General features: G+C 38.9%; 2 long non-coding RNA genes across 2 annotated transcripts; one reads left to right on the top strand and one right to left on the bottom strand.

Moving 5' to 3' along the window:
* Positions 1-328: 328 nt before the first annotated feature.
* LOC134138355 (uncharacterized) lies at positions 329-1,928 on the bottom strand. The gene is made up of 3 exons (XR_009957866.1): positions 1,733-1,928; positions 1,210-1,367; positions 329-411 (listed from the first exon to the last, which is right to left on the bottom strand). It is a non-coding gene; the product is annotated as an uncharacterized LOC134138355 (long non-coding RNA).
* Positions 1,929-2,066: 138 nt separating this feature from the next.
* LOC134138354 (uncharacterized) lies at positions 2,067-20,943 on the top strand. The gene is made up of 2 exons (XR_009957865.1): positions 2,067-2,679; positions 14,854-20,943. It is a non-coding gene; the product is annotated as an uncharacterized LOC134138354 (long non-coding RNA).
* Positions 20,944-21,903: the final 960 nt, after the last annotated feature.

Genomic DNA, 21,903 nt, shown 5'->3' with positions numbered 1-21,903 from the left:
GGTGTGCCTTAATCAACTAAATTGAGCTTAGTTTCATAGTTTGCTGTGGTTAAACGCTGTGTACCAGACCACTTCTCTGCTTTCTCTATTGTATTTGTAGTGGCAAAGAGTTCTTCGCTAGAAGGCATTGAGGTGTGAAAGTTGTAGCACTCTGATGTCCCCATTAACATTATATGTACCCAGCTAACCTATATTGATTTTTCCCATTTATTAAAAATACACATTTTTTTAATGAGCCATTTTTTGTCTTTCTTGTTCTTCTCTGTGTTTATGAGAGCTCTAAAATTAAATCTGAAAGACAGGGGGAAACACATAAAACACTTTAAACTTTTCAGTTCACAGAACTTTTAACTGGATTTCTTGTTTGGATTCAAAGAGGCAAAACACAGGACTTTGATGTTCTTCATGTGCCTGTTAAACAGAGAGAAAGAGACCCACCAATAGGAAGAAGCTGGCATAAAGCCCTTTTTGACACAGCAAGCACAATGTAAAGGATTAAAGGTTTAATCTAGAAGATATATTGCACACTAAACAGCGGAACCATTTAGGAGAACATTAAATGGCACTTAAGCTAAACAGTTGTCCTTGGGAACTGCAGTTTATATAGGACTGCTCTAATATCCATTTTAAGCTTGCTGGGCTTTAAAAACAAGATGTCATTGTTTTATGCAAACATACACATTTAATCTTCCCTTGTGAGGTTGTTCTTGAAATATCTGGCTGCTGGACTGGCAAAACATTTCAGAGGAAACAAATGGGGCTGGTGTCAAAACTAGTACTGTTGCACTTTATTTCTAAAGTTATTTGCATGTGCTCCGTTGAATTTTTTTGATCCAAATAAGCAAACCACAAACTTTTTCAATGATAAAAGCCCCATTTAATTTTTTTAACAGTATTCCCACTGTTCTATAAGCAAATAATAATAATACAGTTTAAGTAACGTGAGAACACCAAGAAAGTGGTCAGTTCTACATTCACTTGTGTTCTGAGTTCTTCATAAATTAATATTTATGGAACTATTAGGAGGCTTCAGCCAAAAATAAAGACCACCCAGAGCAAGGGTTTCAATTTTAGTATTTTAGGCACAGTTCATTAAAAAAAAAATCTTACAAAAAAGCCTTCTTATGCACCACGTACAGTGCATGGATTTTCATGCATATCACTCAGTAGGCGTGTGAAGCATATTCCATTCCTAACAAATTACAATACCTGCTTTTACAATTCATTTACTGCTTTTCGTCAGGGAGAGTCATCATCTCCACCAAGCAGGCCAGAAGTAGCATAGGAAAAAAGGTAGTAGAGGGAAGATTCTATCTTTCAGGAATATACAGTCCAGGTCAAAATCTTCCAACATTTGAACTGATGACCTAAAAAATAAAAAGAACAGAAGATATCATTTAAAAATTTTAACAACGTATCAGATACCTTCCACCTTGTTACTTGTACCAATAATGATATTAATTCTTGACATGGTGGCTAATCAAACCAGGACATCCCCAGGATCAAGTCACCATCCCCCAAAACCATCTGAAAAGACTAAGTTTTGTGATGGTCCTTAGTTTGGTCAAATGAGCCAGCAGTCTCCAAGCAGCAGACAGGCAGTCCCAACGGGGCGCCTGGCTAGCGACCCCAGAAGAGAGTCCCAAGGCAAGCTCAGTGAGGAGAATGACCACCTCTAGCAGCGTCCTGGTGGCCCAGAGTCACAGGTAGCTCAGGATGGAGCAGCACTTACCAGTCATTGCAGGGAAGATTAAATAGTGTCACAGCCATGCAGCAAACAAACAGAAACCCTCCGTCTCTAAGGATGGGTGCAAATCTGTTCCTGACTGCTGAACCTACTAGAAAAAAAGTTAACAGTTATTTTTAAAATAACCCCACCAGGCTCCTTGGTCGCTGGGTCGGTCATGCTTATCGTCGTTGTTAGCATGTGATTAACTGCTGGGGTATCTGTGAAGCTGTTCCTGTCAGGCGGCAGAGGAATCCACTTAACTGTTTTTTTTTTTTTTTTTTTTTTAATTAAAAGCAGCAGCTGATACCTCATGGAAAACATTCTTTGTACAGACAATATAGACTCTGTCTGTGCTACATGTTTGCCATAGTTCTCTGTCCCCATTTGACATCATTAGCTATATTTGCCTGAACCCAGTGTTGAGATATGCAAAGAGCAACAGCTATTCTGAGGCAAGCTAAGCACTCAGACTTTGTCTAGACCACAAACAAAATGATATCCAGGAATGATTTAAAGGCTTCAGTGGAACAGAGTTTTGTTAGACTTTAAGCTTGAAAGGTTCGGGTATGAATTGTGGCAGCAGTAATAAACAGATCATTGTCCAGTTGTGGGCAGGATGGTATGGAGCTCAGGACATGGAGCACATCAGCTGTCCTCCCTGTCGATAACTTTTCTCACGATAGTCCATCCTTTTCAGACCTTCTAGTTGTCCACAACTTCAGAACCTGAAGCCATAACTTTCCTCTCAACTAAGACCATCCTAGCCAACACAACACGAAGTCTCTGCCCTGACTGTTTTCTGTCTCGGTCACACTCCACCCAGACATCGTTTCCAGGGGAAACTTCAGCTCCAAGGAGGCCCTGTCTTGGATCCAGCTGCACATTGTGAAGACAGCTTGGAGAGCGAGAGAGAGAAAGAGAGAGAGAGAGAGAGACATGTCCTCACAACAGTAAGTCTCCTGCCTATATAAAAGTAGGAAATAACTGAGAGTAGAAATAGTATTATTGATTAGAACAACTAATATAATTAGAAAAAAATGCCAAACTTCAGGCACGTAGCCCTTTTTCAGGTCTGAAACAGAAACAGAAAATTTCAAAGCAAGGTCCAAGTAGAGAGCTATTTCTCTGATACATTATGAAATCTTAATCTGTAGGACATCTGAGAGAAAATTAGGCTTCATCTTGCCCACAGCCAGTTTCCTGCTTTCTATGCTGCCTTTAGTAGATTCTTTTCTTTGCTTTAATGTCTGACTGAAAGTCTTAGTTGTTACACTAAGTGTCAGCACATACATATGTCCTTTGTGTGTAAGGCAACACAGGCTTTACTTAGCAACTATTTTCATGGTTAGAAAATGCCAAATAGTTGGGATTTCTGCCCTTTTGCACAAGTCCTGCCTCAGAGTGAGCCCTGTCTCCTGATCAATGATTGCATCAAAGGTTCTGGCAAGGACTTGGATATAAAGGCTAAATATAAGGCTTTCATCAGCACGAGGTGTTAGGAGGAGGAGAGGGTGGAGAACTTGAGGAAAAAATAGTTGGCCTTGGTAGAAAATTCAGAGAAAATGAGTTATTCATTGTGGGCTATATAACTTTGGACACTGAAATTTAAAAAATTGGACAATCTCAGAATTTTTCAGAGTCAGAATCTAGTAAATGCTAGAGATAAAATGTTTGTGGTCAGCAGAAAATTGTCCCAACTGCAGCTGACTGCTTCCATTCTGTAACTATGCATACCCACAAATACCAAGTAACCAAAACACTTTCTGTTTCTTAATAGACTGTCTGTTGTTAATTATTTTAGTTGCTTGCAGGGAACAATGGAGGTGGATTGTAAATGATGGCTCAGAAATGATGAGAAATAAATTATAACTATTTTTAATGCTTTGGACTTTACTAGTATATAGTGCCTCTCAGAAGATCTCAAAGCACTTAGGGATAACTAATACTATTGCACTCAATTTACAAGCTAGTAGAGAGGGGTTAGGGAGTTAGGATGGTATTTAAATTTGAACAGGGTGCTGGGATGGCTTTTGCTGCAGCTATTTATAGAGGATTTACACGACTGTAGTGTTTATTGTGTCTTTCAATAAAAAGCAGCTGCAGAAACACACAGCTGGCAAGCTTCAGTACCTGTGAGATACAGAAGATATTATCCAGAAAGCTGATGCACAGGTACAGGGAGATTCACATGCTTTCTGCAACAATTTAAGTATTGCTTTTCTAACAAAAGTCTGAACTGATTTTAAATGTTTAAGTTGTTTATGTTCAAAATTCTCTCTCTGCCTGTTCCTCAGCCAGATCCTCATCCTAATACAAATCAGTCAACCACATCACTTAGCTACAGAATCAAATTCTTCAGCTAGGCCTTTACTGCCAAGTTATCCTAGGCTCTGGTACAGGTATTGTCCCTAGAGACGCTCTCATCCACAAACAGAAACCTTCCCTCCAGGTTAGCAGCGTTACTGACCCAGATTTGCTTGCAGATTCGCCAAACATGTGGGCTGTGTACTGCTTGCACTCTTGCTGACATTGGACCTACTGTCCCATGAGAAAGCAGTATAAAATGGATTCTATAGCCTCCTTCGATCCTTTTACAGTCCCATCTTTCTACAAGACCATGATTCCCCTCACTTTTGCACACTAGCAAGACGCTAGACAGCTCTACACTGTCTCCGTACACACATCATACAAGGGAGATGAAAGGATCAAAGATGTGACCATAAGTTGAACATCTGCATCTGCCCATGATCTATTTGCTTTGACGTTTTCTTATCTCACATGCCTTTCATAAACTCCAGAACTTTCAAACCAAATCCTGCTGTCTTCCACTGTATTATCCTAACTTGTGCTGGAAGAATGAATGCAGTTTATACATATCCAGTGATTAAGAGACCATGGAGAGGTTGTAAAGGGGGTGTGACCATCATTAAAGCAAAAGGGCTAAAACAACATTTTGTTGAGCCACCCACACAAGAAGACTGAGTAAGTTTTCTGTGTCTAGCATAGATTGTTAATATTTTTTTTACTTTTGTTTCTGCAGGAGATGAGTTGGGGCTTAAAGCTTTGTTCTTTCAGGGAGTCTCTTGTGAGAGGCCATGTGAAGGTCAGCAGAACTCACCTTATTAAGACAGAATAAAGAGAAAAAAGATTAAAAGAGCACTGGAGATGCTCTGACCCCCAAAAAAAGCACGTTAAATTGCAAAAGTCCAGCATGTCTTGCCCAAACTGCATCATGTCTTTTCATCCAGTAAGTCAGCAGCTTCTGCACTCATTGACTCTATTTTATGGTCCTACTCCTAAGATTTCATAGCGGGGCTCATTAAAAAGGCATCCAGATCACTTCCACAGTTTTCTGTGGACTTTGGATTAGACTCTGTCCACACTTATCCAATTAAAACCGTCATTCAGTCCCTCGAGATCATCTTCCTTTAATCTTCTTGTAAAAACAGTTAGAGTTTCTCAGGACAATACAAGATGCACTCTCCACATCACTAAAAGAGCAAAGGATACATAAAAAACACATTGGCACCAAACAGCTAATACATCACATTTTGCCATAACTTCACACTCTGTTCAGTCTTACAGATGTCAGTTCTTTGCCACGTTTGGCCCTAGATTTTCCCACAAAGGGATCCCATTCTTGCATGAGACTATGTCTTGAACAAATTGGTGTGTCACATGCATTCAAAGGGCCATGATAAACCCTCCCTCTTTGCAGAGGGCTCCCAATTGCACGAAAGGAAGTTCTGCGAGGGTAGAATCAAGTTAAATTATACCATTTAAGCATTTATTATACCATTTAGGCATGGGCTAAAATGAGAGGCTGAATCATGTCAGGGAGCACATCCACAGCACTGTGAAAATGCAATTCTTTATAGTACAAGTGTTTGGGACAAATGGGAAGTAATTTGTGACGTGCCTTCTCAGGGAGCAAGCTATCTCCTTTCCCACCTGCCGTGCAGCCCCGCTGGAATATAGAGAAAGAGGAGAATTTCATGATTTAATGTGCTATTTAACCTCTCTTTTCACACTTGCTGTAGTGAAAGACTTCTGGGCCTGGCCCCTGAGTCCTACACTTGAGCAAACTACAAGGACTGTGAAAGACAGGGATGCTCTCGCTCTGTCTTCCCCATTCCACTGTGCATGCACTTCTGAGATGGACAGTTTACCTTATAAGAAAAAAAACAAAGTTGTTGTAGTCATGAACACTGATGAGCTATGTAAGTATGGGAATGAAGTTCATTGTGTATGTATGTAGGTAGGTTTCTTGCACATCTAGGTATGACTGTGAATGTACAGGTGAAATATTATCTCTAACAATCTAAAAGAATAATTTAAACAGAAGCAGATAACAGAACACGCTTTCTAAATCAGAGTAAATTTTGAAATGCAACTTCATCTGAGAATATTACAAAAATACACCTGAAAAGGAGATTACATGGGGCCCAATATTTGCTGCCATTGTTCACAAACCATGTGTAAATAAAAGTAAAGGCAAAGCGGCACAATCATCTCCCCCTTTCTATTTTTATTTGCTTCTGCCTTAAACACTCTGCCTAGATGCCAGTAGTAAGTATCTCAAGAATTTATTTGTGGTAGCTCTATAAATAGTGGTTAGGAGCTGGTATACTTCCATCAAATTGCATTTTCTGCAGTTAGGAAAAGGATCACTAGATCTGGCCAGATTTTCGTGACAGCTCAGTTTGCTCATTGCTACCCACAGAGCTGTCAAAAAATACAGTGGCCTGGAAGATTTGAGGTGGAAGATTCTAAATTGTGTTATGGGAGGATTTCACAGGAGGATTCAGTGGAGTCCAGTAATTTATGATTGCGTCTGACCTTAAATGGGGTATCCCAAGGTCATACGTATAAAAAGCTATGCCTCTCTCCACGAGTTTGGTTTTATTAAAAACTCCTTGTATCTTTCATGACAGTTTTAACTTTTCACAAGACACTCACAAATTAGAATCATCTTCCTTGTGGGCCTGCTAATGGAAATCCCCTCATACAGTTATTAGTCACTGTCTTACAATAGCTTCTTGTCTCTAAGTACTTTGATGTTGTACATAAGAGCCATGGATCAATTACATTCATTTTTCCCATTACTGGGCAAATATTTGGACATTTTCTGCTGAGTTGATTCAAGGCAGAGCTAAACCAAAGGAGCTGCATACTGTGCAGGCATTTCTAACCTTCAGAAGCTGAAGGTTTTGTGACCTGGGTGAATTAATAGATGTTTATTCTAGTAGGATAAATGGAAAAACACCATTTCTATTCTAGGCAGATAAATGAAAAGCAAGGAAGATGAGGTTTGTTATGACAAAAATTGTTCACAAGTGGCATGTTGAAATGAGGAAAAGCAGGTATATATTTATATTACAGTCCTAACAGAATGTTTGTCAAGAGAGATTCAAGTGGTAAAAAGCATTAGCAATTGTTGTGTTTCCTCACTTACTGAAACAAATATTTCTGCTACAACTAGTCTGCTGAAGTTGACTCAATTGTAAGGATTCAAAATATCCAAATTCATATCTTCTGGAGTGAAAACCCAGAACTTTTTCATTAAGATATGATTTCTTCAAACAAGAACACATTGCTATTTTTTCTTGTCCGCTTCAAACAATAGCTGCAAGTCTTCCACCACTGTGTCATAAACCCATTTTGAAATATTTCACTTGCCAAGATTCTTCTGCAGAACAGAAGAAGGAAGGCAAGCCAGCTGGCATATCGAGCAGTGGCAATCTCAAGTGCTTACCAAATTCAGGAATGTTATAAAATAAGAATAAATGGATGCCATTCTACAAAAAAATAGTGCTGCAGTTATTCCTCAGATGGTCCTGGTCTTCTAAACTTAAAGTTCACTGCTAACCTTTATGGGAATTTTGGCTTGAATAAGGATTTTGAGAAGAGTTTGATTTGGTCATTTTTTAGCAGACAAAATGGATTCTCTGAAACCACTTTTTTGATAATCCAGAGAGGAGTTTCTGTGACTGTGGTATAAACAAACGCTCTGTTAATTCAGCTGCATTATTGCTCTGTTACTAGGGATCAGATCAGGCCTGCCATGCAGAAAGTCAGAACTTCAGCTTTTATGGGCCTCTCTTTCTTCTTTCAGAAATCAGGAACTTCTGAATAATAGGGATGGTGACTCCCTAGTAGTAATCCTAAAAGATAATTCTTCTCCGGGACAGCTATGTGATAGTCATAACTGGGTGAAACAGGAAAAGACATTTCTTTTTGTTAAAAGGCTTAGGAAATTCAGACGAGGAGGCTATTGTTAATCTACATTGTTAATCTAAATAGATAATGGATTTAGAGAAATTCAATAAATGATAGATGAACAGGTGACTAGATAGTGAATTTCATGATCATGGCAAAATCACGCTTGTGTTTTTTTCAGTGGTGTTTTAAGGCTATCTTTATCTAAATCTTTATGAATCTTTACTGAGCTCTTTATTGAGTATTTCCATTTACTAAAAAGTCTGATATTCAGCCAGAAAGTTCAGCCAGCTTCTTTGATAAATAACAATATTTCAATCAATCTGTAAATTATTGGAAAACAAGTTCAGTCTGAACCTTGAAAAAGAGAACAGTTTAAAAAAAGTGTAATTTATTTTCAAATCTTTAAAATAAATTTGTGAACCTTGGTACAAAGTTGTCCTATCTGTCATTTCCAAGATAATCTCTTATATCACAAACTTGACTTGACACAAGAGAAGGTATAGTCTAACACTATTATCTGCAGTGACTGTCTGAAAGGGCATAAATTATTATTTAGCTGAAGACCTGATGCTTTCCATTTGTGTAAATCTGAGTCAGGAAAAACACCATTGTAATCAATGGACTGTGCAATTGTACAGATAGCAGCAAAAGGGTGCCCCAATTACACTATTTTTTGCACATTTTATCTTTCTTTACCCATTTCCCAGGCTTCACATCCACTTCTTTATTCCTTAAAACGAAAGACATTGCAAAAAGCTTGGAGCTGGAATAGCCTTATCATTGGGAACAACCCTCAAATCAATGTGGCTTTTATTAAGCATTGTCTTGAAACTCCCTGCCAGGACTTGAACTGAGGACAACAGAAGTTGGTGTATTATTACATTAAGACTATTGTGATTTGTAGCTTAAAATGCTTTATTTCATTTTCACTAAAAATAGTTTTGCAGCATATGCAATTTCAAATAAAATAGGATGAAATTTACTGCCTCCTTCCATTTATGGCTCAAGCAGTTTGTTGGAGACATCATCATTCATCACAATGTCATCTTGTGATGATTATTTTGCCTGCTGGGTAGAGGCATTTTAGTTAAAAGTGAAAGTACCAATTGTGCTAACTATAATTTTGCTTGCAGTATATTGAATAAAGTAAATGTGGCATGGGAGTTAAAAGCACAAATTCTACGAGGCGCTGAGAACATCCCCCCAGATGCTGTGCGACCTCAGTTCCCATCCAAGTTGATGGGAAGCTAACGTGTCTCATCTTTTTCAGGGTCAGACCGCTGACGATTAAACAGTTCTAGCAAATATGATCTCATTCTTATTTGTCTGGGACATTATGAAACACAACATGAAGGAAGTTCAGATGTGGTAGCAGAATACAAAGTACTAACACACCCAGCATGGTGCATGAAATGTGTTCCTTTATAATCCTATATTTCCCAGACAAACACTTGTAAACATTGAAGTAAAACAAAACACATTTCCTTTTTATGAAAAAAATGCCTTAAAAACCACAGGATTAACAACATCAGGGAAGGACAATCCCCTGAAGGGCCTAAATATTGTTTCCAAAACTTGGGCTAAGTTAACTGTATTCAAGCTGGAATTTTTGATGATAGAATATGGAAAAATGTTTTTTAGAAAGATTTGTCCCAGCAAAATACACGCTGAATGGATTTTGAAATGATACCTCATGTTTTGAACAGCCTTATTGGTGACAGAAGATGTTCCAGTGGTCGGGGTAGGAAATGGGATTCAGAAATCCTGGATTTGGTTTCTATCTTTGCTGCAGGTTTCCCACATGCACAAGAGCAAGCCACTTGATCTGTCCTGTGTCTTGGTCCGATGAATAAAGAAAAGACATTCTGTTTTCTTCAAGTCACCAGTAATATATGTGGAACTTACCTGCCATACAGACAGCCAAATATACGCTGAGGCAGTAAGAGTTGATAATACTAAACTATTTATATAGTAAAACACAAAGCATTGTGGATAAATACACTGAGGTGAGCTGTTGCTGAATCATATGTAAGTAGACAGAAAATCATGAAACTGTTTGATAAATTTTTATTCAAAGGTAGCAAAAAGTTCCTCCTTTAGGCATCTTTCTTTTTTTCCTGCTCAAGCTGTTTCTAATCATTCATTCAGAATATGAAAGGTATCACATAAGTAAGCATCCCTGCAAATGAGGAGAATTAAATAGACAAAAAGAATAGTGCACAGTGTGAAAGCACAAGCAATATAATACAGGCCTGGACCAATATCTCTCTGTTAGAGTGTTTTGTCTCTGGCAGCAGCTGGGAGGTTTGATCAGGGGAGGCCTCAATCCGTGTTCTCCTTCTGAGCATCTGCCTGCTTCCCATCTTGCAGCAGTTACCAGTGCAAGGACTTCTGAGCCAAAGGCTGCATATAGGCTACGAGTTTTTAATAGTTAATAACAAAGCATCTCATCTCCATGAATTTGTCTAATACAATGATTTGGGAATTTTTTTTTCACCAGTTTGTCTTTCACAGAATCCATTCTTTGGTAAAGAGTTCAATAATTTAATTACGTTTTGAATTTAAAAAGTACTTCCTTTTTTATTTTTAACCTGTTATCTAATAAAGTGGCCCATAGTTCCTATATTGTTGCAAATTTTTTTTATTTTCATGATTTTAGAAATCTGTACCATACTACCCTTTTGGTCATTCCTTTTGCAAGGGGAGGATATTATCTATTTATAGATAATTCTCCTTTATAGAAACCTTCTCTGATGCTCTTGTTCCCATTCTCTATATCTTTCATATTATCCTAACACATCACAGCTGATTGATAGCTGATTTTATATTTGAATTCTTTTGAATCTCTTGTGTGAACACCACCTATTGCTACTGATTTGTCATTGTACTGACTTGTGCCAAAATCTCTGCCACTAATATTTTTGGCTTGCTTTGCTGTGGTTTAACATTTATTTTGCTGGAGATCATATTCTTCCTCTTTTTTCTTTCTCTGTACACAGCTTTCATATTTTGGAAGATGTCTTTCTACTTCGAATGGTTTCTATTACACTACTGTTAAACTATCTTCTTCTTATGGATGTGGTTCTTTCAGAATATGTTTTTGTTGAGGCTAGTGATGTACATTGACTGACATATATTTCTCCTTTAAAAAGTATGCTTACTACTCTTTTAATTGCTGCTTTCAACTCTCCCTTAAAGAGCTTTCTCATCTTTATTTAATTTCCCAACTAAGTACTCTTCAAAAATACTTTGGTGATGACTTATATTTTACTCATGAAACCCAAAATCTCAGAACTGGTTTCTAAATGTTGACTAACCAAAAAAATTAGGAGCTAAAGCAAAATAACGAAAGAATCTAATGAAAGTTATCATCATCTGATGATGGAAACATCAATTTGGCTGCATATATTTCACCTTAGTCAGCAAGATGAAGTATGTTAAATGTCCTTTTGGCAAATCTGTCTGTGAAAAGCCAAAGACTACGAATTAAACCACAGTAAGTTCTACCTGCAGCTTTATATACAGCCTTTGTGTACAGAAAATGACCCAGAGTTTTCACGCTTCCTCCCTTAGCAATTATGTATGGATCTTCTTAAAGAAATAAACAGAAATGGTTGGGTAGCTCACACAACTGGAATCCTGTGATGGATGGATATAGACTCTAAATTTAGGAAGGATAGGCTGGGACAGCAAGGAGGGGCACTGCCCTTTTGGTGAGAAAGCAGAGGGAATGCACAGAGCTCTGTCTAGAGACAGGTGAGGGGCGAGTTGAGAGCTTTTGGGTCAGGATTAGGGGGCAGTCCAGCATGGGCAATGTTGCATCAATGTTTATAAATACCTAATGGGAGGGAATAAGGAGGATGGGACCAGACTCTTCTCAAGGGTGCCCAGTGACAGGACAAGAAGCAACAGGCACAAACTGAAATACAGGAAATTCCGCTTGAACACAAGAAAACATTTCCTTACTGCAGGGGTGGTTGAGCACAGCAGCAGATTGATCAGAGTTGTGGAGTCTTCAGCACTGGAGATAATCAAAACTGCCCAGCATAGTTCTGGGCGATGTGCTCTAGGAGATCCTGCTTGAGCCGGGAGGGTTGGACCAGGTGATCTCCAGAGGTGTCTTCCAACCCCAACTATTCTGTAATTCTGTGAAGTATAATACAATGTAAATATAAGGGATATCCATTATTACTGCAGCTACTAAAAAGAAGAATGTAACACAAAGAACACCACATTTACATAAAACTCGGACTTCGCCACTAAGTCTTTATGTATCCCCTGATCTTTTTGCAGGAATATGAAGGCACTGTGCCATGTCAATTTGTTTTTAATATTTATAAATATAGTAAAGTAGTTATGAACCTACTGGTCTGTATTACTATTTGCTTTAAATAAAAACTGATTATGTCTTTTTAGAGCACAATTCACCAGTAGGAGAAATTATGTAGATAACATGTACCACAAACATACATATTATATGTGTATACAAACATATTTATGGTTGTTTATGCATATATATTCTATATGTATAAAGGTGAAAAAGAGATGTTGGAGGGAGGCGCTTTTCCAAGTGTGTAGGGTTTTTTCAAGAGTGTAGGATTGCTGTATTTCTGCCAGTGGGAAAGAGCTGAATTAGTTCTTTATTTTCCACTTTGAGATTTGAATCCTGTAAGAAAGCCAGTAATTTTTGAATAATGGAAGAAACAAGATGGGAAGACTGGAAAAACAGATGTCACTGTAAATGACAAATAAGAATACAATCCTCTTCAACAAAAATTTCTATCCTGCAATTTTCCAACCTGATTTTTTTTATATGAAAGCTTTAATGCAGTGTAAAAATAAGTAAATCTCACAAACACATATTTATGTATTATGCACCTATTTTGAATTAGTTTTTAATTTTTGATAATTAAAAACTGTTTAGAAGAGGAAAAGGAGCATGCATAAAGGAGGGATTTTATCATGGATTTTATTATAAGCACAGCTCTGAACTCCATGAAGCAAAGCGCATAGCTCACAGCAGCTGACCTAGAAATCACTGCTCTGAAATGATCTGTGGAAAGGCTGAAGTTCTTCCGTATGTGTCAGAGATACTGGGCTTTCCAGCTGATCAAATAGTTGTTTTAAACCATCCAGTATAATTTTGCTTTTTGTTTCTCGCAATAATACCAAACCAGCTTTTTGCTACCACAGAACGAGTCAAATGCACGGAAATAGTAAAAAATAAAAAGACTACTATGTTTAGCCAGAACCATGTTTTGTCATTTTATCATACAAACTATGTCAGCCGGTGGCTGCATGAGTAATCTAAGCTTCAAACAATATCATTCTGTAGATAAATCAACGGATAGAGACAGAAACAAGCTAGGTCTATTTTAGACAGCCTAATGATCAGTAGGTTTTTTTCTAATAGCTTGTTAGACTTCAGCCTGTCAAGACTGAAGATTTAGGGACACTGATTCACTTGAGATTTCCTGATTGCATTCCCGCTGGGCTATCTACGAATCACAATAGAAGACTCCTAGGAAAAGGGGAAAAAATGGATAGCTTTCAGGCCTTTATGAGGCACAGGCTATTGTCATGCCCCGACTAAATCCTAATTACTCTGATTAACAATGCAAGCCTGTCACTGCTCGTGCATAATAGTGAGAAAGTTTGCAGTAATTACTACGAAATTCTGCCACTTCTGCTAAGGCCTTCACACGTGCCTTACTGGGACATTGTCTCCCCTGCATGCCATTCATCCAGCTGTTGTTTCCAAAATAATGTTTCCAGGGTGAATCTCATTTGCAATTCAGACCAGACCTGAACATACTCAGTGGGATCAACTGACTCACATGATGGGCTGCAGGATTTAAACAATATTGAGAAGTTACTGACTCAGGGTATCAGATTTCTTGATTCTTCTTTGTATTAACTTCCCTTTTAAAATCAGTGGTTCATGGTAGGTTATTATTCAGCTTTAATGTCACCTTTTTTATTTCTTCTTCTTTTTCTGCATAGCTTATCCATTTCAGAGCTTTATCACTGTTTTAGCTGTTAAATACCTCTAAGGATAATGAAAATAATATTGCACATAGGTGTCTGCAACAGCATATACGCATCTACTTAGAAGGTCACGTCCAACAGTTTAGTGAGAGGCATAGCATTGCTTTCACTGGAGGAAAAAAAGGAAAAGCTTGTAAAACAGAGGCATGACTTTATTTATGAGTAAAAAAAAGTATTTTGAGATGTTTATGTTAGAATAGGAGACTCCAGTCATCTATACTGCTTGATCTCTGATTTCCCAAAACACTTTCCTTCTCATCTTCTATTAACTCTATTGTCTAATCCTGTTGTCATTAAAACTAACCGCAAAATTCTCTGATGAAATCCTGATTCCACAGGAATTAGTAGCAAAGTTGCCATTAGCATCAACAGCTGAGTCCAGAGCCATGCGATGGGTGGCCTCCCTCACACTCCCTGCAGCCTGGAGTCCAGGGGACACAGGCAGGACATGGCAGAGACGAGGGAGAAAAGGTCACGTGCCATCACAAAATTCAGGTGCAGTCAGGGCCTGAAACCAGACCTGCAACTCAGCGGACACATACACAGCAAGAGGGGATTTCACCTTTATCGATTTAAAGTGCAAGTGTATTCCTCCGTTTCTGATAGATAAAGTCTGGCTCCTGCTAGCTTCCAAGCGCTCTCACCTGAACTGAATCAAACCTCTCAGTGCTCAGCACCTTGCAGGATTAGCCCATGGCAGTTCCAAGCTTGCATAACATACCTAGTCTTGTATGAAACAGAAAGTGTTCCGCGATGAAGCTTATATAGTTAAATTGTCAGTTATGCACCACTAAAAATAATTAAATAAAAAAAAAGGTCACGATTAAAATTCTTACTCTTTTCCTATTTTACAGGACTTATCCTGGGGAATGCTGAGAGCTTTCTGCCACATCCTCCAGTTGAGAGCACGCTACTCTGAAAGGGGGGGGGGGGAGAGGTTGACCTAAAAGAATGGAATACTGCTGCTTCCTTTGCACATGTGTGCACAATCTTCAGCTCTCCCTTGCATTCACTCAGTGTATCTTTGGAGCCTGTCCGGCTTGGAATTTATCAGGTGATCGGCTGAAAAGGAAGGGACATTTTTATTTGGCTTGTATAAAATAAAATTTCAAATTAAATCATTTAGAAGCAAGCAAAAAACCTGTAATGATCTGCTTTGAAAATACAAATCCGTTTGCCTGTCAGAAACGCATGTTGATTTCATTAAACTTCCTATGGCAACTGCCCTGACAGCCTGGCCAGCCGGCAGTCCTCTCCCCGATCACACTGGTGCTCAGTGCCCAGGCAGGCAGAGGAACAGGCCAGCAGGAAGGCAGGCACTGACACAGATTGTTCCATTTTGCCAGGTATTTGGTAATGTTGATGTTTCATTCCGGCACAGAACAAAATGAAATGTTGACAACCTGGAATTTCCCACAAAACAGACGTTTCCTTTTCCGGCCAGCTCTAACATACACACACACGCGCACACACACTTGCAGAATTATTAACTGCTATGTAATGACACCAGACTATATGCCCACTTCCAACGTGTGGTATGGAGGGAATCCAGCCCTCAAAAATCCTGCATTAAAACAGTCACTGGAGAGCTGTGGAGTTTGGAAAGCTGTTAGGTTGCATAGCTCTTTCTTCATGGAGCAAGCTGGAGCTTTCTTTAATTTAGCTGTGCGAACCATCGGCACTGGAGGAAGGAGAGCTCGTCTTTTGTCTAGAAGCCCGGGGAGCGACTCAACACAGTAACTTCATCTGTTACTTACAGAACAAAGTGCGAGAAGGGAATCACTGTTTGGATCAGCAGCAACTCCTTCTCCATTCTCTGAGTCCTTCCCCCCCACCCCAAGAGCAGTTGCAAAGTGCCAAAAGCTATCAGAAAGTCTGCTTTGCATCAAGCAAACGCTACTGACCCTCTGAGCTAGCCCACAGGGAAGAACACCAGGAGGGAGATTGCAGCTGAAGATAGGACTACTTAAGTGGCAATTCATTGTGAACCACTTTTCTAAGCTGTTGATAGAAGCATTAAGTGTGAGAGAGGAAGGGGACTTATCTTTCTGCCCAAGCAGAACCCTAATGACTCCATAATGACTGCTAAATAATGTTGTCAATAATCTCTATTTAATTATACAGCTCCTGTATGCCCTAAAAAGGAAAGAAAACACAAAAGTAGTCTGCAGTCCTAACTTTCCCAGAAGTCCCTTAGCCTAGTTCTGTAACATGTGTGTGCATATCTAGGATTAGTTACTATGGGGAACATAATTCACTTTCCATCCTTCATCTCATCTGAAACATCTACTCATGTGAAATAGATTTGTCCTACTCTTGAAGCAACCATCAGCAAATGCTGTATCTGCTATAGCTTGTTAGCAGGCAGGTAAGCTCTTTCCAAGATAAAAATACATGTATTTTCACAACTCTGCTTTGGAAGGTTCTTCAGAAAGGTTTTATCTTTGAGCAGAACTGACTACAAAAACAGGGTGTTTAATGAACACAGCACCACTGTGTGTGAAAGTCTGAGGAATATTTTCAGACAGATGCCTATTGTAGGAGCTGGTGACTTACACAGTGGCCTTTTTAAAAGCCTAAAAAATATGAATTCCTTCTTTATCATTATTTACTTTTTTACCGATTCTGAAAGTCTCAGAATAGGCCCAGCTTTGAAATAACAGCTTATTATTATACTATGCATGCAATAGGCTAAGGAGGATATTTTATTTAAGCACAAAAATCTATTTTTGGCTTAGTATTCCAAAGCTTTCTTAATGCTCAATTTACTAAAATATGTCTTCAGGCACAGGCCAGATTTCGGCCAATAAAAACACTGGTTTCATCTGAAATATTAAACAAGCTAATTGATAAAAAACATGGCATAATAGGTGAACGGTCTGTCATTTGACTTCTACCACCAGTTCAGGAGAGTTATTGTTATTATAAATAATAAAAGTTAGGGAAACATAAGAAACCAGATTTCCACTTACTGTGTGGACAGGGAGCCAAATTCTGAATTTTTTGATTAAACTTATAATATGCAAGACTGAAGCAGGAATGGAGAATATCTTCAGAACTGTACTTTGATGAAAAAATTTCAACCATATGTGTTAAATATTTTGCTGCAGTTAAAGCTGATGAATTCTGCTAGTGGTTTTTTGCAAATTTGCAGTGTATCACCTGCGCTCTCCCTAATGTGTATACAGCAGGAGAAGTAGAAGTGAATGTGTGAATATCTACAGATCAGTGTATTACTTTAAATCAGGCATGAATTAGATTAATAAGAGGGGGAGCGAGTCTATGAACTGCCTTTTATCAGCATCTCATAGACCTGATAATGAGTGTCTCTTCCAAAACAGGGAAGGCAGATGCCAAAGGCCAGTGCAAAGAGTGAACGGGGGCAGAAGCAAGTCAGAGTCAGTTCATGACCAACTCGGCCATAGGCAACCCCTTTTCTTAAGCCATTTTGAGAGTCTTACCCTGGGCAAAGAGCTGCCTTCTCATGCCTCCAGGGAGGAGTGCCAGACACTGGGGTTAATTACAATATAATTACAATTATAATATAAAGCCACTAGCTTTACGGAGGAAGCAGTAAAAGAAGCACAATGACATCTCCTCATCTCATTGCCAGTGTCACAGTAAGGACATATAGACAAAAAATTGAGGGAGAGCCAGTCACAGCTAATGATAATCTCATGCATCTAGGGAGTCAGCCACTTGGCTTCTCCAAGTGAGGTCCCTTGGAGACACGCAGGCAGGGAGGGGTCCAGAGGCAGGCTCCTTTATAGCAGTAAGTGGCTCCTTTCCCTGTGAAACAGAGACAGGGAAGAAAAACAAAAGAGAGCACGAGAAGAAGATGCCAAGAGAATAAGCTGAGTTCAGTGCATAATACAAGTCCCAAAAGGCAGTGGGAAATGAGGAAAGGCTCTATATTCCTCCAGTGGAAAATATTAGAGCATGCACATGGTCTGAAATGCCCTTATTAGTCAGACAGCAGCCATTTCTCTTTTGCTTGCCTCATTTTTTTCCATTAAAAAATAAAAGAAAATTGGCCAGTTGATGTGATTCAGCTCCTGAACTGGCTTTTCTAGAGGTAACACTTCCTGTCTGAGGTACTGTTTCTGGCAGGATGGATTTCCTGGCTGAGATTTTCAAAGTCACCTAGGGAACCTGTGTATTCACACACATACCATGTATTTAAGCAGGAATTGTCATCTAAATCCCATGAGCAGATGTGAAATACTCTCTTTCTATCCTCTCTTTTCACTTACTCATTCCTTGCTGCATCTTTTATCTTCCTGTTTTCTGTTTCGTACTTTCTTCTCACAATCTTTCTTTCCATTAAGCTTCCTCACATTTCACTTCTTAATGATTTTTTCTCTCTTATTTTTTTCCAGTAACTGCCAGCTTTTTCTATGCCTTTGACTTTCCTTTCTCTCCAGGTGCTGTTTCCCTCTCCACTCTCACACCTTTGTATCATCAGCCTGCCCTGTCTGGCCAGTTGCCCCTTATATAAGAGCTGAACTAGCTCTTTTTCCAATGTTACCTTTAAAATGAGAATTAATTGCAATGCATCCCTCCCAGCAGTGAGGCTTTGTAGGCCATCCAAACTCCATCATGTGATATGCAGAAACACCTTCCACACAGTTCCTTGGGATCATGGGGACCAGGGAGAGAAAGACTAAGTGAAGAGAAACAGGTATATGTCTCCTTTTCTTAGCTACAAATAACTACCTAAATAATACTCAAATGGTTCTGAATGCTGACATATGCACCAGGTTTTCTACCAATGCACCAAATTTTCCACTGACTTCTCTAATATGCTGCAAAGATAAAGCTGTGCTGATTTGGCTGGTTCAGACACCTGCCTGACTATGACTTCCTGTGAGTGCTCTTTATACCTAATGCCCTACTTCATACCTAACGTATGCAAATATCAACATTTGCAACCAGTCTGAACCACTGATTTAGAGCTTTCTCTCCTATTACTAGATTGTTGGTGTGATAAAATGAGACTGTACAACAATCCCAAGAGTGCAACTGTCTTTAATGCTGTTCCTACTTTGGAAAACAAGCATCCTGATAACAATCAAAATAACATATCTGAATGCACTTCACCTTTGTTTTTCAGAATAAAACCTGTCCTGATGTCGATCCATGCAGTATGTGAATATACACTTAGCCACATGGGCACAAAAAAGCCACTTAATTAAGAAATGTATAAAGAGTGATAACTGTAGATTAATTTTAAACATTTCTTTATGAAAAATAGAAAAACTTTATGAGTCTTGCTGCATATCTAAGAGATTTAATATTTCAATTTTATATTTTATACTAAAACTCAAACCATTACACATTTTTTTACCTTAAGATATTTAGGTCCTTTGAGGTCAGAGCTTCTTTTTGTAGTACTTAGTTACCCAAAGCTGTTAGAGTCTGCCAACTCTATAGCACAGAATTTATAGCACTGGGTCAAAGACAGTTCCTGGAGGTATTCAGCAGCCCTTTGTAGTAAATCAGCAGTCATGTCTTTGATAAATGTCTCCTGAGTCCAGCAGTAACTATTCCTCAGTGCTGAGAGATAAAACAGTAGTGAAAGACACACAGCAACAAGGAACTAGTAAATAACTTCTAAGGAAGTTATGGTTAACCCAGTGCTCGTGAATACTGAACTTAACAGTTCTTGAAAACAACATGGAAGCCTATCTGGGCACTTGAATTCCAATGTGCTGCTCACGTATAAAAGGTGCAGCACCCTGGAGGATAATAAGGCAATCATTATAACACAAATGAGGGATATAAAGCTTTTTCAGGTTGATAAGAACCTCTCTAGACCTTTCTATTTCATCTGCATCATGAACTTCCACATTCAGTCTGTTACTTGATAATTCTATTAAAATGTGGACCTACAAGCAATGAACACAGGGTTCATCCAGGCTCCATGTTAATACTCTAGGATCTGGTCCTGCAGCTGCAACTGATATAAGCAATCATTGCTTACATGAGCACTGTGCACACAAAGCTCTTTTGGCCTCTCATCTTCAGATCTACTCTACCAATCAGCAGTATTTAAGTCAGTGGCGATATTTTCATGGCCTTAAGTAGGCCCATAAAGAGATGCCATGGAGTAAAGAGATACAGAAGGACTACTGGCTGGCTTGGTCATAGCTGGAGGGTGACCTTTCTAGGTCAGCTTTCACCAAGCCGAAGCACTGCTCCCCTGTGAGATGTCATAGCAGCTTGGCATTTCAACACTCCGAGAGGACAGGCCATGTTGGAAGTCATAGCCTTGTTTGCACCCTGTCAATGCCTCATCGCTTCAGCCTCAGGGGGTGTGAGAGCTGATTAAGTCAAACACTTCCATGCGTAATCAGGGTTCAGGTACCTTCAGCCCTTGGGCAGGGTAAGGTTTTGAATAACTGGAGTCCTTTGTCACTGCATGGTTTCATAAGTTTCTACCATCAGAATATTATAGTAGAGGAAGCCAGAGACTAAGGCAAAAAGAAAATGAATAGGTTGTACAATTCTTTTGGCTGAGATTTATGGGCCCATCTCATCTAGAGTGAATAGGCAGCAGTTTAATTCGGCAGCATGAAAATTTGTCCACTGCTAGCAAACAAATCTCTTTACTTTTTCTATTAAAAAAGTCAGTGTCGTTAAAAACCTGAATTAACTCCCATCCAAGCCATCAGATAATCATCCAGGTACTGGAACGACGCTAGGAAAAATATTATTTCATATTCTTTTCTTCTCAACTCAGTATCTGGCATCTTTCCACCAGGAGAGAGAAGACTTGGCTCTAAGAGGAATGGCATCAGACTGCAGCAATTCTCTTGCACTGTTTTGAGATCACTTTTTTAATTCCTTTTTGTGTGTGTGTGTGAGAGAGAGAGATTTCATGTAATTATCTCAGGAGCAAAAGCCCAACCAGTCTCATTCATTAAAGATTTTCTTAAATGCTCTGGGATCTCTGATAACAGTCATCTGTATCTACTAATGAAGGAGACGTGTCTCTACAATGGGAAACAGAGCACATGATTATTTCTGAAACTATTTTTGAAACTATGCTCTTATAGTTAAGCCAAAATTACTTACATACAAGCACTGAATTCTGGATAAAAGTCACTGTATTCAGAGCTGGGCATTTACACAAGGAAATTCCTCCAGAATGATAAATTATACCAGAAGAGAGATAGAGGAATCATTATTTCTGGAGCAGCAATCTTTAATAGTTCTCTCAGTGGATTCACACTTAATACACATGATATAGGAGGAAGCTATTTTGAGGTCTGGAGAAGGAAAAGATTTAAATTAGGATTAAGTGCCAGGACTAATGAGGCAGTGAGATCTGTAGTGTCTCTTGCCTCTTTAGATCTAGCATATATTAGTAAATACAGTAAAATAAAAGTTCATGCTAAGGGACTAATGAATAAAGACATAAAATGTATCATTGTGATATACTCTAAGGCCATTTTAAAGTTCTGTTTGAAGATGCAAAATAATATAGGCTACCCAGGACTTATAACTGGTTAAACAGACTAAATGGATGAATGTAATACAGATGAATCTAAGGTTTATAGGGAAGAGATCTGATGATCTCTACTATGTTGGTGTAGAAGAGAAAGAGACCTGGTTATTAAGTGTAACTTTGGATTCCAGCTCTGGTGAGGGAGATCTTAAGTTTGCTGTTTTAGTGCACATTAACTACTAAAATATTACTTCCCTCCACCTCCCAATTCCCACAAAAGTCGAGGAAGTATGGATCTCTTTAGTCCCAGACAAAATACTGAATACCAGCACTTTGCCTTACTCCATTTACAGCACTATTCTGTTTAGTCCCAAGGCCCATTGCCTCACCATGTTCTGTAAGCTGTGCTCAGTGGTGTGGAGGAGTCAGACTGGGTTCCTTCAAAAAATCCCTG

This window comes from Rhea pennata, chromosome 3 (genome assembly GCF_028389875.1).
Source record: "Rhea pennata isolate bPtePen1 chromosome 3, bPtePen1.pri, whole genome shotgun sequence".
Taxonomy (NCBI): Eukaryota; Metazoa; Chordata; class Aves; order Rheiformes; family Rheidae; genus Rhea; species Rhea pennata.
Note: the sequence above shows the minus strand (reverse complement) of the source record. Positions and strands in the feature narration are given on the sequence as shown.